A 17,542-nucleotide genomic window follows, 5' to 3' on the forward strand; every position below is an offset into this window, starting at 1 on the left:
AGCAAAATTAGCCAAGGAATTTCTTAGGAGTTTTTTAGAAACACCTTAAAATTTTAAGCCAGTAAAGAAGACCCCCATGGAACAACTTTATGTTGCCTAAGACTTTGCAGACACCACACACATGAGGTTCCCTGCCCAAAACCAGCACTGGAGCTCTTTATCCTGGACAGGAGGCCCTGCTGCACCAGTGCCTTCCCTCCACTACCTCTGCTGACAAGCCAGCTCTTGCTCTTTGGTGTCCTGCCAGGACCTCTCCTGTCAAACATCCCGTGTGCCAGCACAAGTGGCAACATGAAACTGCATGGAAATTGGTGCTGCTCTGACTTTTGCAGGTCACTGCAACACCACACAGCATGGGTGGGGACATAAAACAGAAATACCAACAAGCCTCCATCTACAGAGCAGGGCCTTTAACCAGTCAAAGCTACTGGAATCACATCAACTGTATTATTCCCACAGCCAGCACTAGTGCTCCCTCCTTCCCAGCAGTGTGTCCATGCCACAATGAGACTCATTTCTTCCATCAAACCCCATCCCAAGCTTAACAAGTGAAGGCTCATCCATTAAATTTCACCTGTACCCTCACTTCTCCCCCCAAAACACACACTGATTAGCTACAGTTAAGGTACCACAGTAAAATGGATTTTAATTAAATACAATTTCTTTTTTTTCCTCGTTGCTGTTGCTTTGCCTTTTACTTACTTATCTACTTGTCTGTCTTGCAGTCAAATCCCAGAATACAAACCAGCCCCACTGAGAATCAGGGAACTAACACTAAGTGGTGATTATTTTGCTGTAACACCAGTTATCTAAGTGGTTTGTGGTAGAAAGAGAGAAGGTTTAGGGAACAAACAAGGGGTGCAGCCAGAGATCAAAAGAAATACTGCTCCTAAGTGGAATATTAACATTTCCCTATGGAAGAGATGACAGGAAGATCAGTAAAGCACATCAAGCAGAATCACTGCAGTTCACAACTGGAATATTTACAAGCTTTTTGGCTGATCTTTAGTATTTCAGAATTGAAGAAAAACCCTGACTGAATCCTTCCTCTTTTGCCTTGCCCTTACCTAGTGGTGCTGTTCAGCATGATTCGAGTGACAAATTTTCTGTCTGGGTCCAGCCCAACTCTATGTCCCCCATTAGAAGAGAAGGGTGCACAATGAAGAAAAGCGACACAAAGCCATGGCAGCCTAGAGAAATCAGCTCTGGCCCTGAGCACTCATTCAGAAAGTTTTTATTTGTAACACACACCACATGAAGGATGGGAGAAAGAAGCATTTGATCATTTCTGCCCCTGACCACACAACTTGAGACAGCAATGCAAAGCACACGTGTGCCCTTACACAATTTCCTTTCCAACACCAAGTGCCTCTTTCTGGTTTTGCTAGGCCGTGCCTCAGTTTCTCCTGCTCACGTTTCCAGCCTCATGCCATCAGCTGTTTAGCTCTTCACATTCCCTGTCAGCGCTCCACCTTGCCGCCTCCTTGTTCATTACATTTATGAACATTATACTCCCACTCCCCATGTCATTTTTCTGGTTACTGACACCAGCTCTAGATGGTGACAACCCAAACACAACATGCTCAGGCTCTGCCTTTACCCCAAAATGAAAAGTCAGCCAAAATGAAATACCCAAGGCCAGGCTGGATGAGGCCTGGATCAATCTGGTCTAGTGGAAGGTGTCCCTGCTATTCCAGGGGTTGGAATGATAAAATCTCCAAGGTGCCTTCCAACCCAGGCCATGCTGTGAACATCTATAAAATCTCCTTTGCTGGGCATCATGGTGGCCAACCATTACTCTGAACTTCTTCCTAGAAGTTAATTTTTAACGCATGCTAAGCCCAAGGTACTTAAAGACTCCAGTCTGTATGAGGTAGGTAGGGACTGCAGAAAGGTGGTGGGAGCTGAAGTTGGGGGACAACCAAACACCAGATGTGCAGGGGAGCCATACACCTTCTAAAGAGGGCAACCAGAAAGACATGTGCTAAACCTCCTCTATACAAATTTTCCTATTTGTAAACAAATTAACATAGCCACAATATATGACTGTACTTCTGTCTTCCATGACCAGTGAGTCAGAATTATTGTTTACAGTTATTAGCAATGCAACCCCGCAGTCCATCAGCACTGCCTTCGCCCTGCGGAGGCAGGTGAAGCTTCAAAAAACATCAGGAAATAAGGACGCACACCCCAGCCCCAGGACTGCACTCTGAGCAGTAGTACTTGTCATAGACAGCAAGAGGAAACACTCTCTGCTGTAATTCTGAACTTAAAAATAGCATTTGACAAGCAAATCTATTATGAGAACAAAATTAAGATACTGAAGTTCAAGTTGATCAAACAATTTTGAAAAATAATCCAGATTTCACTCTGGCTTAAAGAAACAAACAAACAAAAATACTTGAAAATCAAGAAAAAGAACCAGTTTTTATCTTTTTGATAGCAAAGCACATAACAAGCTCAGAGTCTTACCACAAAGACACTGTTTTGGCTGCAGAGAGCCTGGCTGGGCAACTCTCACCACAGCAGCTCCACAGCCCTCTGGGAAAAAGAGCTGTGGTCCTCCAGCTCCCATCCCAGTGCACCATTCTCTACCCCATGTCCTTTTTCTCCTATTCCAGCAATATCTGGAAGCACATACATTTTCTCCTCCTTATCACAGGCTTTGAAGCTGTTTTACCAGTGCATGCTTGTTCTCTTTTTTCCCCAGTATTCCCTAAAACAAAGCAGCAAACAGGAGAGAAACCAGGGGAACTGCCGAAGACAGATGCACACAGCACTCCTACATGTCCAGGTAAGTACAAACAACTGAAGGCCTAAAGATGCTTTCCCTGAGTCCACTGTAATTTCCATCAGTTTTAAACTTAGTCCTAGAGCACCCTGAATCCTTCAACCTACTCAACCTGGTGGCTAATGACCAGATAGGGATGAGGAACAGGAGATTGGAGACAGCTTCCAACCCCTACCACCAACAGGCATACTCTGCCTTAAGGGCCAAAGTCACTCTCATCTTCTGCTTTCCATCACACCTTTGACATTTAAATCGAGGCCCCAAACCAGTCCTGCAGTCTGATGATACAGAAAGGTCCCTGCACTCCTCCAGTGCTGGGGCCCTTCTCCCTCAACATTGGTCAGCATTCCCATGGTCAGCACCACATCTCAGTCTGCACTTGGAAAAAACCTTATGGATATAGATGCTAGCTCACAGAGTTTGATATCACTGGCACTGAAGCTACTTTCATTTTTACACCAAGTCACACATAGTATTTTGAAAGCAATAAAACCATTTCAACACAAAAATTCAGGCATGTTCATGACCATGGCAGGGGAGATGGCAGCAGGTAGGGAATGGAAAATCATAGACAAGGAAAAGAAGAATGGGAAATTGAACACTTAAAAAAGCAGAGGCATCACCAATTTACCAATTAAAAGAATCCATCAGCAAACCAAACAGCACCATTCAGCAGGTAGCAACCATGAAACAGAAATCCAGAAGTCTTCAGAGCTGCCTCCACTCTTACTTGCAAGTTTTTATTCCTGAGGATATTCAGTCACAATCAAAAGCAGAGCTGACCCCACACGCTAGGAAAGCTCACAGATTTTGGGGGATAATTTCCTTATTCTTATGGCATGGTTAATTCACCTGGGATCTTCCCTCCCACCTCTGCCTCTGACCAGGACTGCATCAAAACTTGACTCCTGCTTGGCCAGAGACACCTCAGGAAGCAGCTGACGCCGATTATGGCCAACAACAGACTGTTTGTGCCTTTTCAAAGCACAGGATGATGCAAAAATGCCCCAGAAAAGAGTTGTTTCTTCTGGATTTGGCTTAGGGCATAAAACATGCAGGAACACAACAAATATCCCAGTTATTTACACTCCACTGAAGAGATAAGGGCTGTGACAACAAGAGCGAGCAAGTGAGTTCTTCATGTGCTTTCCCAGGATAGCAGCAGCTCTTGGGAGAGCAGGGTGGAAGAGAAGAGAGGAGGCATTGCCATCAGTCTCCATCACAGCCAGATCATTCCTGTACCTGAAATGGTTTATTTCAAAATCAGGTCTTTAGACTCGTGGGGGTTTGCACCTTGGGCTTTCTTTTGGAGGGCAGGCAGGAGGGAAAAGGCAGCAGTAAAACAACTACTTGCCTTACTCATCACAACAGGAGCTAAAAAATCTGTCCTCATGCACTGAAGGCATTGCAAACCCCAGAAAAACAGGAGCCCTCAACATGGTACACCTAATGAGCATCTGCAGTGAACTCCCCCTTGTTGTGTGTAGTCTCCCGACTCCTGTGCTGCTGCCCAACCTGTTCTGCCCACAAAGGAAAGCCAGGGCAGGGCCTGGAAGGGTTTGGACCAATTCTTCACCGAGCAGCACCATCACTATGCGCTGGTTCTGCCACGTTTGCTTTCGCTTCAACCTCAGCACCTTCAGGAGCCCAACGCCCCAAGGCTTTGCCCAGCCGTTCTTCCCTGACTCAGCAAGAAGGGCACCCCAATGCCACGTTTGCACGGGGACAGGGCTCAGGGCGGGCTGGCGCTGGGACACGGGGCAGGAAGGGCGATGGTGCCGCTTCCACCGCGGCAGCTGCTGGGTGGGAAGGAGCCAGGAGGGAGCCAGGGCACAGCCCTAACTCCCAGCTAAGCTGGGCGGCTGAATCAGCGCGGGTGGACAGCGATTCACCGCTGACAGAGCTGCAGTAAATCACCACCTTTCTGGAGCAAGCAGGAAGTTGCAGGGGTGACTCAGTCATCCTCCATCCTGACGCCATTCCAGGGGCAGAGCCACATACGTCCCCCGGCTTTGGGCTGTGCCCGTGGCCCAAAAATAGCTTTTAAGCCAAATCCTGCAGTCATCATTCAAAGCTGAAACTCTTTTATTTACACTCAGCAAGAACTCATGTATGTTTTTGACAAAGCTGAGAGTAACCAGTGCTTAAATTATTTGCTTAGCAAAGGAGTCTATTTAACTACAAGAGTTACACCAAGTATGCAATATTTTCTGACCCACATAGAAACTAATAATTTGCATTTTATGGAACCACTTTGCATAGACAACCCATCTTAATGGCCACAGCTTACTGTACAAGAATTAATAATTGAAAAGCAACTCGTCAGCACTGTTATTTGTGTTACAGGTAACTCACAAACCTCATTACACTGTAGCATTAAATTTCCAATGACCTTCTGGAAAGCTGCTCACTGTGAGAGTCTTTTTTTAAGGCATGATCTTTCAGAATGCCAAGCAATTGCAGAGAAAGTATGTGACAGCTACCCAGAGTCCGTGGGAGAGGCCAGGCAAAACACCCTGTCAGAAATGTATCAGCCTGATCCCCCTTTGGCTGAAGAAGTGACTGACTTCATGAATCCCCCTCTCTCCAGTCAGTCACTTGACCGAGCTTCTCTCACAAATTTCTGCCTTAATGCCAGATTAATCCTACTTCATCCAGTCCCCAGACATCTAAGAAGCTCCAGCCCTTTTTCTCTCAAATCATTGGCTTTCAAACTATTTCTGTTGCAGCACCCAAGCATTTGCTGTGGATGAAAGAAGGCTCAGAGACTAGTACAGAAGTGTAAAGGCAAACAAAAATTAAATGGCAAAGCCTGGGATTTTCATAGTCTTAGGGAAATTAGGTCCCCTGAATCCCACGGCAAGAGTCGAGAAGAGAAGAGTCGAGTACATAATTTTCCATTATGCTTGTAAAAAAATCCCCAAATAAACGTACAACTAAACGCAGCTTCACAAGGCTGAGCGTTTCTTATTCTCCTCAACGTTGTTACTAAGCCTGAGGTCTCTTATTCCATGTTTTAAGGCCTGATTTTTCAGAGAACAGCACAGAATGGCAGTGAGAGGAAAAGCCAGCTCAGAGCGCTGTTGTTGGGGAAGAAGAGCAGAGCAGCCCCACATTTGGAGCTGCGCACCCCGAGGCGCTGTCCCGCCGGCAGAGCCTCTCCGTGCTGCCATCACAGTCACTGCTCGCTGTGACGTCTTTGCTCAGGGCTGTGCCCCTACACAATCTGCTCCAGAACATGCTCGCTGACTCCTGCCATCCCCAGAGCTTCTCTGGCATATTTCTGCAGACTGAAGCAGGAAGATTTGGGGCAGGCAGGGGCTGATTTATCTCTGCGTGAACGCCTGCGGGTGTAATTTGCGCAGCTCTCCCAAACAAAACATTTTCACTGCCATAGCAAAGGCAAACTTGCCCAAATCCAATTTGTTTGGTACTTAATTAGCATCCCTGCTGCAATGCTGGAGACAAAAGAAAGAAGCACTCCCCTCCTCCCATGAGCATCAGGACTTTTTAATCTCAAAGATACACCTTATCCAACATGGCCAAAGCAGAAAGAATACAGCTCCCTCTCAGGAGCTTGTTCATCATGAGGTTCTGATTTTAATTTCAACAGCCCCAGCTGATAGACTTCCATACCTGAAAACTAGGGAGTAATTTAAAAACATAAATCATAAGAAAAAACAATTATATCCATTAGACCTTTGAGTGGTAAAAAGAATAGAGATGGGATTAGAAAACCCTGTCTGGTTTTCCTTTCACCCACTAATCAAACATTTCCCTGAAGTACTCACAGGAGTTTTTCCTCTCCACATTTCTGTGGCAGATGAAGGGGAGAGCCAGATCTGCTCCCCTGGATTCAGTCTGGCTTATTCAGCAGCTTCAGCTCTGCTATTTCAGATTTCCTGCAAAAATAAAGACTCGGAAGGGAAAGCTGAGCCTCTGGGCATCCACCAGACCACAACTACTGCACGCACATACGAGGCACAGGCACGGCTGCGCTGCGAGGAGAGGAGCAGCAGCCTGTCCTTCAGCATCACATGGCTGGCCATGCTCAGCAGCCCACAGCACAGCCTGAAAGAGCCCAGCCCAGAGAACCCCTGGAGCCGGGCACAGCCATCGGTAACAACAGAGCAGCTCCTGCACACCCTGTCAGTGCATTTACTGCAGTCAGCCTGTCCATGCATTTACTGCACGTCAGCTGTGCTCCCTTCAAGATGCAGCTGGGGGGAGCAGGCCTGTAGATGAAATTAAGCAGCAGGATCCAAAGTGCATATTGCCAGAACAGAGAAACATCTTAGTCATCCCTCAAAGTTGAAGCAGAAATGGGCTTACAGCCCATTACCAGCCCTTAGAAAGGCAGCATTTGTTTTGGTTTACCAGTCGATTCTTCCCTCAGACTGTTTTCCACTGGGGAAGTGCAAATGTCTGCTACACAGAGCTTTACTGAACAGCAGTTTTAAAAGGAATTCTCCCAACACTCAACAAGCCTGCTTCCCCAGGAACAGCACACCAACATCATGAACATGCACAGGCCATGGAAAATGCTGCTGTGAGAAAGGGAATACGAGCAACGTGTTCCTTCCTCTGTGTCTTCCTGCAAAAACAATCTCCCTGCCCAATATCCAAAATTGCACAGGCTCCACAAATGTAATTAGCCATGACTCCAAAATGCAGAGCTCTGTCTGTCTAAATGCATAAACATTAAAGTTGTTTTGCTTTCATTAATAAAATCTTGGGACAGGATGAGATAAAAATCCTAAGGAGGAAAGTCTACGAGGTAAGTACCTCCCCGAGTAAAGAGCTGTCTTTGTGTGAATAAACTGGGCAACCTAGATAAACTTTTCCTTGTTTATTATAAAAGCACAAGTTCATCAAGGTCCTTTTATGTCCTGATGTATGAAATTATTCCAGCTACATATAATTTCACAGAGCCAAAGGGGTGAGGCTATGGTATTTATAGATACATTCAGGGCTAGAATTTTGGTTAGCAGCAACATTTTTATGGCCTCAACACCTCACATACTTTTGGGAAAATGCCCACCTGTATATATAGATCCTGGGAAATTTTCCCTATTAAATACATATTTCAAGAGATCTTGCTCTTTATCTTTTTCCAAACTTGACAGATAAAAGTCTGTGCTTTTCTCTTAGAGATACAGAAACAGAAGGAGAAGAAACTGAGGCTGCTTTCATAGCAAGAGGAAAGCCTCTGATGCCATCCTGATGCTTTCAGATATGTTCACTGGATTGTTATTTTTATTCTCCAAAATGGGGCCTCAGATTAGGAGCTCACAATGGTTTAAAAACCCGTTTCTCCAAACTTCTAACCAGAGCCGTGCCTGAAGTCTGCTCAGGACTGGATCAATACTCCAGTTAAATCACTCAGCACTGACATCTCTTCACTCCAGAATTACCTTCCTTTGAAGCAAGCAACAGAAGACATGCAGGCAAGGGATGCTGTTGGATTCACACCACTCCAGAGAGCTTACCAATATACATATACTGTTGTTGTGTATAGCATCATTATGTAAGCCTCTCTATTTTTAAAACAAAATGTTTGTCTGGTCAGTCTCTACTATTATCCCACCCGTAAACCATCAGGCTGAAATCCCAGCCACTTTAATCATAAGTTTACAGGCTTGAGGGTGGAAAAGTAGTAGAAATGACAAGATCAAGAGTTTCTATTTGCTTTAGAAGTATGAAAATTCTACCCATTTTTACCAACAGGATTTCAGAAGCCACCACAATAAGGGCACTGCCCAGGCTTCCCAGGGAATGGGCACGGCCCCAAGGCTGCCAGAGCTCCAGGAGTGATGGGACAATGCTCCCAGGGATGCACAGGGTAGAACTGGTGGAGCATCTGTGCAGGGAGAGGGTTGGACTCAGTGATCCTTCCTGGTCCCTTCCAGCTCAAGATACTCTTTGATTGTATGACTCTGAATAAATTAGCAACCTTTGAAGAGCTTATTTTAATAAGCCAAACACAACTTTACCACCAGCATCCAGAAGTCTGTGACCCAGAGGGCTCCTGCAACCCAGACAAACTCCTGCTGGTGGTTCACATTCTTGAACCACCAGCACAAAAGCAAATACTGTAGGTCAATTCACAGCCAAAAGATTCTGCTTCCCTGCCACACAAAGAAAAAGTGGAATTTAAACCACAACTTTGTTACCACCCATCTATTCTTGAAATGGTCGAGGATGGCATGGTGGAAGCCAACCTATAGAACAGTTCAGGGACTGAGTACTACTTTTTCTGCATCATGCAGCACTTGCTGGAATCTGTATTACTTAACTTCAAACTCTTCAATAGAACTTTAAAATTCTATTCTCTGCACTCTTACGCATGCCCTAAAATGTTGCACCGGATCCCTTGCTAAGATTTACTTTGGCAAATCTTCCAACAACATTGCTGAAGTTGCTCCTTGGCTTGCAGCAACTCTTTTGTCATCTGAGTGTTTCTGAATCAAGACTCACCCTGTCCTATGTCAAGGATGCACAGCTGCAGAAATCACTTCTTGTATTTGAAGATTTTTTTGCATACAGTCACCTAAATATGACAGCCATAATGGTACCTATGCATGAAACATGACTGCAAACAGGGCTGGGATTATACCTCACTGCAAATATAAAGCCATTATCTTCATTTACCTTCTAGGTTCACTTAGCATCCTCACATATAGTTCATTTCTGTGTGAAAATCTAAAAAGAAATATATTCTTCTAGAATTCAGATAGACTCACAAGGACTTCAAATGGCAAACTGTAAAATGAAAGTATAAAATCCTTTTCAGACTGGACAATTATACCAGACGTTCATCAGCACAGGAGGCTGTGAACACTAATGTAATGAAGTTTTTCCAAACTAATTAAGACATTTTTTTAGAGAAGACAATCCATCAGCAGCTGTTAAACACAGTTTAATTCCTCCCTGGAACTGCCAGCCCAAAGGTCTCCTAGACTGGTGACTGCTACAAGGGTTTACCAGGAAGAGAACTTCACTGTTCCAGTTTTTCTATGCACCTGGGAGTGGTCTCATCAGAAGAGCTACCAAGCTAGACAGACCTCTAGTCTGACACAGAATAACTGCTCTTACTTCATTCACAAGATTGAAGATGACAAGAGACCAACCTGTTAATAAATCAGAGTTGAAATATACTCGTACCAGCAAAAGAAATAGTCTTAACATGACTGACTGCCTATCACATTCCACACTGCCTCCTCTGAACATCCTACAACACAGCCTTAATAATATTACCTATTCCCTGAAGTACCTCTTTGGATTCCAGTGTACCCAAAATGTGCTTGTGTACATTTATCACAAATGTAATACAGCACACAGAGTAGACAGTAGCACGGTGATAGACATTTGCAAGTGCCTGTGAAATCCCTTTGCAATTACATACCTGCTTCTATAGAATTAAACACAGCCAGCAAGGAAATAAGTAACAATAATAATAATAAACTCTTTCCAGAGTATTTTTGAGCATATATTCAAAATGTAGTACTGTTCCATCCCCTGCTAGAGGATGGAAAAGCAGCACCCTCGAGGGTCCCTTACCTTTCTGTGAATGAGGGGAAGATTGGAAGGCTCAGGCTCCACTCCAACACAAAGGCCTCTGGAAAACTGACTGCAGGAGTTGCTTACTCCTCCTTTTCCCCGAACACTTGATGCCATCACATCCTGTATTTTCAGAACGAGATGCCCTCACAGAGCAGTAGAGCCCAGCCCAGTGCAGCTGCAGACGGGGGTGCCAGCGAGGCACTGCACACACCTATGGAGAGGTCCATGCTGACCAACACCTCCCTCTCCTCCCCACACTCCAGGTACTTGCCCACATCCCAGCCTGCCCCTTCCCCTCTGAGCTCCTCTCACCTCCAGCACGGTGGCGATGCCTGCGCCAATCTCTGCCCGCGCGTCATCGCCTCCTCACCGAGCAGATTCAGGGAGACAAGCCCTGAGAGCCTCTCCTGCAGCAATGCTACCTCCACGGCAGCGACAAGAAACGGCCAACTAATAATGGACCGGTTGAGGGGCTGCCGGCTTCAGCAAACATGGCTGGAATTGTGTTTTTTGTTTAATTCAGGAAGCTTCCAGTTGAGCGTTGGTCATCTTGCTTGCCCCAAGCCCTGGACTGCAGTAGCCCAGAGCCCACACAGCACCCCAGGCACCAGCAGCTGTGCACAAAGACTTTCCACGAGGCCTTGGATTGTCAACTAAATGAAGCCGAAAGTAAGTTTGCCCATGCGTGCAGGCAGCACCTAAGGCACTGCAGAAGCTCCTGGAGCACAGACAATCGATAGTAAATACATCATAATCCCAAAGAGATTACTAAAAATTTGTTTAGTACATTACTGTGTCCACCCATTGTGTTTCCATCCAGTATTTGCAACACGCCAAGTGCAGCAGATCTGCCCGATGTAAACAGCTGCCCTAATCCACACTGTTCTATAGATCGTGTTTACCCAAAGCTGAATGATCATTTCAACCTTTGTTAATCTGATTGCATAACAAACCACAGCAGCCTGAAATAACCAAGCTGCTCTCTCCTGCACACATTAGTTGAAATCAGTCATTTCAGCACCCCGCTTCTTCTGAAAAACAGAACAGACCAGATCATGGAGAAAGAAGAACACAAACAAAGTACCCGGCCACTGCTTTCGCAGCCAACCACCACACACATCGCGGCACGCAGATGCCACGGGGCACATTCGCACCTGGAGCGGGCTGCGAGCACAAGGCAAAGCAAAATGTTCTCAACCCCTGAGCTCCACTGCGCAACTGGAGCGCGTTCTGCTGGATCTCACTCACAGCTCGGGCGCAGGCTCGCAAGCAAACTATACAGCGCGGATTTCCAAAACACGAAATTGCACGTATATAAACAAAGGCTGTAATTTACATCGCAGATCCTATGAAAGCTTATCTAGCACATGACATCACACCCATAAATTACAACTTAAAGCACCTGTGTCAAACTGCTCCCACCCCAAAATGAAGATGATTAATATCATCTGCTCATCCATGCCCATGCCTCTTGGGAATAAACACACATGAAGTACCTCCCAAGACAGAGTAGTATTTAAAGATTCTTCAGACAATGAGAAGATTTATAATTATTATTGCATTGCATCATCACAAAACCTTAAACAAATCAAGCTGCCTCATCATATGACACCTAAGATAATACAAGGTTAAACAGCATCAAGCAGTATCGGTTAACTTCGCTTGTACAGAAGGGCAAATACCCCCAGCCCCTGGGCACGGGGATGTTCAGCCTCACAGCTATTATTAAACGGCAAGTTAGACAAGCAAAATCAAAACACACGGATTTCTTTAACAGGCCCAGAATCAGAATTTTTCCTTTGAAATCCAACCAACCAGGGCGTAGGGAAAGTGAAGGGCAGGCGAATGGGGAACTGAATAAGGTGAGGGACGTGTTTCAGCATCCCTCAGCTTTAGTTCACTGGTCCATGATCAGCCTGGGAGAAATCAAGAGGCGGTATCAGGAGCTAACATTACACTGCCTATTGATCACAGCCAGCTTTCCACAGCACACAACAGAATTCCTCCTCCGGACTGACGATACCCGAGGAGGTTGCCTTATGGCACAACTGGCAGACAAGACAGCCATCAGCCGACTCTCTAACCAAAACACGCCTGAATACCTTTGTAAGGCAAAACCAGCCAAGTATCTCTGCTCCAGGCATAGATATCTGCTCCTCCGAGTCCGCAGCTACCCACAAGTAATTGCTAATTATCGCAGTGCCCCCACGCTCCGCCCGCGCCGGGGCACTGCCCCCGCAGCAGGCCCTGCACCGGGAACAGAGCGGCTCCGCCGGCCCTGTCCGCGCCAGCTGGGTCTGTGCCGTCTCCATCAGCTCTGCCCGCACCGAATTCCCATTTCTGCGCTTTATTACCAATCTGACATCACCCAGAGCAAGCACAGTCTGACATCTACAGTTAACTCGGTGATGGTGTAAGTGCCGCCCGGCGCACGAGCGGTCGGTGCTGCAATACGCTGCTGCCGAACATCGAAAAAGAACGTAGAATATACAGACACAGATATATCGACACACGGCTATAACACAAAACCCGCCGGAGAGCGGCTCGCAGGGCTCGCTCCCGCCGCGGCCGTGGAGCCGCAGCCGAGCCCCCCCGGGCGCGACGGCCCCGGCCCGGCAGCGCCGGGGGGCTCCGAGCCGCCCACCCGCAGCCATTTCCCCGCCGCGGCCGCGGGTCCGGCGCTCCCGGCGAGCCCGCCCCGCACAAAGCCCGCCGGGCCATGAATAAAACATCGCCCGGAGGCGGCGGCGAGGGGGGTCGGCGTACGAGAGATAAGGGAATGGAAGGGGGAGCGGCCCCGCGGAGGATGGGGGGGGCTCCCCCCGGGCCCCTGACTCGCGCTGCCCCGGCCCCGGGCGCTCACCTCGGCAGCCGCGCTCGGAGCGGCTCCCCCGGGCCGGAGCGGGCGGCGGGCGCGGGCGGCTGCGGCTCCCGGGCGGTGTGCGGCGGCAGGGAGCGGAGCGGAGCCGAGCCGAGCGGCCTCTCGGGGAGCGGGCGGGGCGGGGCGGGGCGGGCGCGGGCCGTCACCGCGGGGAGGAGCCGCCCGCCCGCCCGCCGGGTCCCCGCGGGGTGCGGGAGTACCGGGCGTGCTCCTCCGCACACGGGTCTGGGGTACCGGGAGTGCTCATCCTGCACACAGACCCCGGGGTACCGGGAGTGCTCATCCGCACACGGGTCTGGGGTACCGGGCGTGCTCATCCGCACACGGGTCTGGGAGTACCGGGAGTGTTCATCCTGCACACGGGTCTGGGGTACCGGGAGTGCTCATCCGCACACGGGTCTGGGGTACCGGGAGTGCTCATCCTGCACACAGACCCCGGGGTACCGGGAGTGCTCATCCGCACACGGGTCTGGGGTACCGGGAGTGTTCATCCTGCACACGGGTCTGGGAGTACCGGGAGTGTTCATCCTGCACACGGGTCTGGGGTACCGGCGCTGCTCATCCCGCACTCGGATCCGCGGTGTCACAGCGCAGGGAGGCACCAAGCGCCCGGTGAGGTCACAAATGCACGAACACATCTCATGGAATCGGTGGGGGTAGGAGGGACCTCTGGAGATGATGCAGTCCAACCCCTCACCAAGGCAGTGTCACTCGGAGCAGGTGACACAGGTGGGTTTGGCATATTTCAGAGTTGGAGGCTCCACACCTTCCCTGGGCAGCTGTTCCAGGGTTCTGCTACCCTTCATGGAAAGTTCTTCCCCATGGAAGTGGAGGGTCAGCTCCAATCTCTGCTCTCTGTGCCCAGGGACAGGACCCAGGGAGTGGCAGGAGCTGTGCTAGGGCAGGGTCAGGCTGGAGCTCAGGGAAAGGTTCTTCCCCAGAGGGTGCTGGCACTGCCCAGGCTCCCCAGGGAATGGGCACGGCCCCGAGGCTGCCAGAGCTCCAGGAGGGTTTGGACAACGCTCCCAGGGATGCACAGGGTGGGATTGTTGGGGTGACTGGGCAGGACCAGAGGCTGGACTGGATGATCCTGAGGGTCCTTCCAACTTTGGATATTCCATGGTTCCATGTTTTTAAACTTCTTGTGTTTTACTTTTTGTCCATTGCTCCTTGTCCTGTCACTGAGCACCACTGAAAAGAGTCTGGCACCATCCTCTTGGCACCTGCCTCTGGGATATTTATGTGGATCTCAAACACAGCCCCCTGTGCCTTTGGTGCCCCCTCAGCAGGGGGACAGCAGAATGCTTCTCTTCCTTAGCATGGAAGTTGTTTTCCCAGGAATGCAATGCCTATCAGCTCTATGGCACCATGCACCCAAACTTTCCCTGGAAGCCTGTGTTTTTCTGTTCACAGAGGCAGAGTTTTTCATGAAAACAACTGAAAAACTGGAGATGGAGGTGAGGCCTCTTTGAAGATTGGGTTATAAAAGCTGTCTCAGACTGTTCCTGCCAGGAGGTGCTACCACGTGAACTAGAAAGACTCCAGCAAGCCTACATCCTTTTCATCATACAGTTTTAGTATCATCCAATAAACCAGGCAGATAAGTTTTCATCGAAGAACATTTTTCCTTCACCATGATGAAAATGTTGAAATAAATAACAGTTTGTTTGCCAAATCCTTGGCAAGATCCCATTTGAAGTAATTTCTACCTTCAGATTTCTAGCAATTAATTATTTTTCACTGCACTGGAAATCACTACCAGAAAGGTGCACATAAACAACATCAAGACATTCCAGAAAAGGGAATATTTTCAGCTCTAGATTGATAACTGTGAAGTTTGGCCAACTTTGTTTTTCTGCAGAGAGCCTGATACTGTTTCCAAAGAAACAGTGCTTTTACAGTGAAACATATATGATTGCTATGCCTCTGTAAACTGTGCTTCCAATAAAAATGCCCATAAAAGACCAGCAGGAAGCAAACATATTTTGTATAGCCTCCACAAACAAACCTTCCTGATGTTTTCCTGATGATGTGTGCAGCTAGTTAACATTCATAATAATTAATTACATGAAAATCCATTTCCTTATGCACAAATTTGTTTATGGAGTCTTTGTCTGCCACTCTCATGTCGTCAACAATATGTTTAAAATCAGAAAATAGTTATTTCCCTGATTTCTGGTGTTTGTTTTACTCATTTCTGAGATGAGACAGTGCATATTGGGGAGTTATTTTTAGAAGCTGAAAAATGATAAACAGTGTAAACAATTTCTGATATCTAGGACAATTTTGGTACATCAGCTGGGCCTTGTGCTCTGTCCCTGCCTAGTGATGCTCAAACCAGATACTAGTTTATTAACTCACAAATAAATTACGGGTTTAATATCAAAACCAAGTGCTGGGGGTTGTTCCAGCAAGAGGAGGACAAATTTCATCCTGACTTTTTTGTACATGAGAACAGAAATTGGCTTTCCTTCTTCGGTTCTCCTGCTGCTGTTGGAATGAATTGACTTGGATCTGGGAGAGTCATGGACTGAAAGTAACCAGAGACAAATATTTGCAAAGATGAAATTATCATTATTTTATAATAATAAGCACTCAAAACTCTTGGAAAGAGGAAAGATGAGGATACATTTGAGTATGGAAAGTCAATGGCTTGTACCTGGTTGTCTTCTTTGGAAAGCAGCTCCACCTCTGTGCCAAAAGAAAAGAAAAAGCCTCTGAAGATAGCAGGTAAAACAGTGGTGTAGAAACACCAGTTTGGCCTATTTATGAGAGAAAAAAGATTTGGCTTTCATCACAGTACTGCAGTGTAATCAGTGTGTGCATGCCTCACATGTTCCCTCAGTCATATCAATACAGCAATGCTAATGAGACTGTCTGTCTTCCCCTAAAAATGGGAATGCAGTTCATTGTTTATGCCAAAAGTATGTATACTGTACTTGTGTCCTACTTGTTATGGGTGAAAAATAGACCATTACTTGGATCAGGTAGCTGCTATCAGCACAACTGTCTATGTTTCAAGCTGAAAACTGTTTCAAATGCCTAAGTTACCCTGTTTTATTTTCTGAAAGGCACTGATGATTTCCTGATACTTCAGTGAAGCTCTTCACTTCAGAAATGGAAAAAATGAGAGCAGTCATGGCTCACCTTATAGAGGAAAAACTGAAACTGCTGCACATTTTTCCCAATTAACAGGAGTTCAGAAGGAAAACTAAAATGCTGCACAAGCTGCTGCCAGAAACAGTTTAAGGATTTTTATTAATTGTTATCACCTCGACCCTGGCTAAAGTAAACCCCACAAAGACAAATGCATTTTCCCTTCAAGTATTGTAGTCCCAAAACATTGAACTATTTCCTAACTGTGTTGATAGTCAAAGATTTTTGTGAACACAGTCCCCGGGGTTGGAAGGTACGGTCACTGTGCAGGGACTCTGGCTGCCAGGGTGAGGTGGCTATTGCTCCATCCCCAAGGACTGTGGAGAAGCCCAGTCAGGCTCACGTGGACCACATTGCTGTTGCTGCTGGAGAGAGAATAAAGGGCACAGAAAGGCATGAGCCCTGCAGATGCAGCTTCCTCCCACGGATTTTGCATGTTCTATAAAATTTTAAGATGTCAGGATTTTACAGGATGCCAAAGTTGTTGAGGTGAGTTTGATGCTGCAAACCAACAAGCTGCTCTTTGAGCTGTTCTGCTGCTCGACAAGCGACACAGGAACAGACATGTGAACTTCCCAGCTCCTTTTTAATGGTGTGTTAACATCAAAGACTAGCTTTACATATTTTAAAGACTACAAATTAGCAGGCATTTGTTTTGCACAGTCTGGCCCTGCTTGTTGCATTCACTGTCGTTATTAAAATGGAAATGGATGTTAATCTGCAATACAGAAAAACATGGATTGCAAATCCTGGGCATATAAGAGAATGCATTTTAACCAATAAATAATTATGTCTGAATAAATAATGCCCTTGGAAGTAGAAACTGCTCTCATTCACCCTGCCAGCACTGCACCTGTTCAGAGGGCAAAAAGGAGAATGAAATTTTTAAAAGAGTCAAAGATTATTCTGCGTCACTTAACGCTGCATAATTCTCCAGAGTTTTCTGTTTCACAACTTCATCATCACACAGCAGGGCCTACATCAAAACCCTGGGACACAAAGCAAGCCCAGCTGTAGGAGAAAGCTACAGATACACCTGGGAATTTTCAGGCAACCTTTACTGATCCCAGTTCTGTGTGCAGTGCTTGTTTATTTACTCTGCAGATTCAATTATTGTGTTTATACCTGAGCTTGCAATTAGGAAAGATAAG

At 47.0% G+C, this 17,542-nt stretch overlaps 1 protein-coding gene and 1 long non-coding RNA gene across 4 annotated transcripts in view; one reads left to right on the forward strand and one right to left on the reverse strand.

The window, feature by feature from the left end:
• The window catches only part of C9H1orf21 (chromosome 9 C1orf21 homolog), a 105,504-nt gene extending 92,169 nt beyond the window's left edge, over positions 1-13,335 (reverse strand). For all 3 annotated transcript variants that reach the window (XM_053984545.1, XM_053984544.1, XM_053984543.1), the window contains exon 1: positions 13,218-13,335. The gene's annotated coding sequence lies outside the window, so the exon portion shown is untranslated. The remainder of the gene's footprint in view (positions 1-13,217) is intronic.
• Positions 13,336-13,876: 541 nt separating this feature from the next.
• Positions 13,877-14,846, forward strand: LOC128811713 (uncharacterized). The gene is made up of 2 exons (XR_008438437.1): positions 13,877-13,964; positions 14,649-14,846. It is a non-coding gene; the product is annotated as an uncharacterized LOC128811713 (long non-coding RNA).
• The last annotated feature ends 2,696 nt before the right edge of the window (positions 14,847-17,542 follow it).

The sequence above is a fragment of the Vidua macroura genome, chromosome 9 (genome assembly GCF_024509145.1).
Source record: "Vidua macroura isolate BioBank_ID:100142 chromosome 9, ASM2450914v1, whole genome shotgun sequence".
Classification (NCBI taxonomy): domain Eukaryota; kingdom Metazoa; phylum Chordata; class Aves; order Passeriformes; family Viduidae; genus Vidua; species Vidua macroura.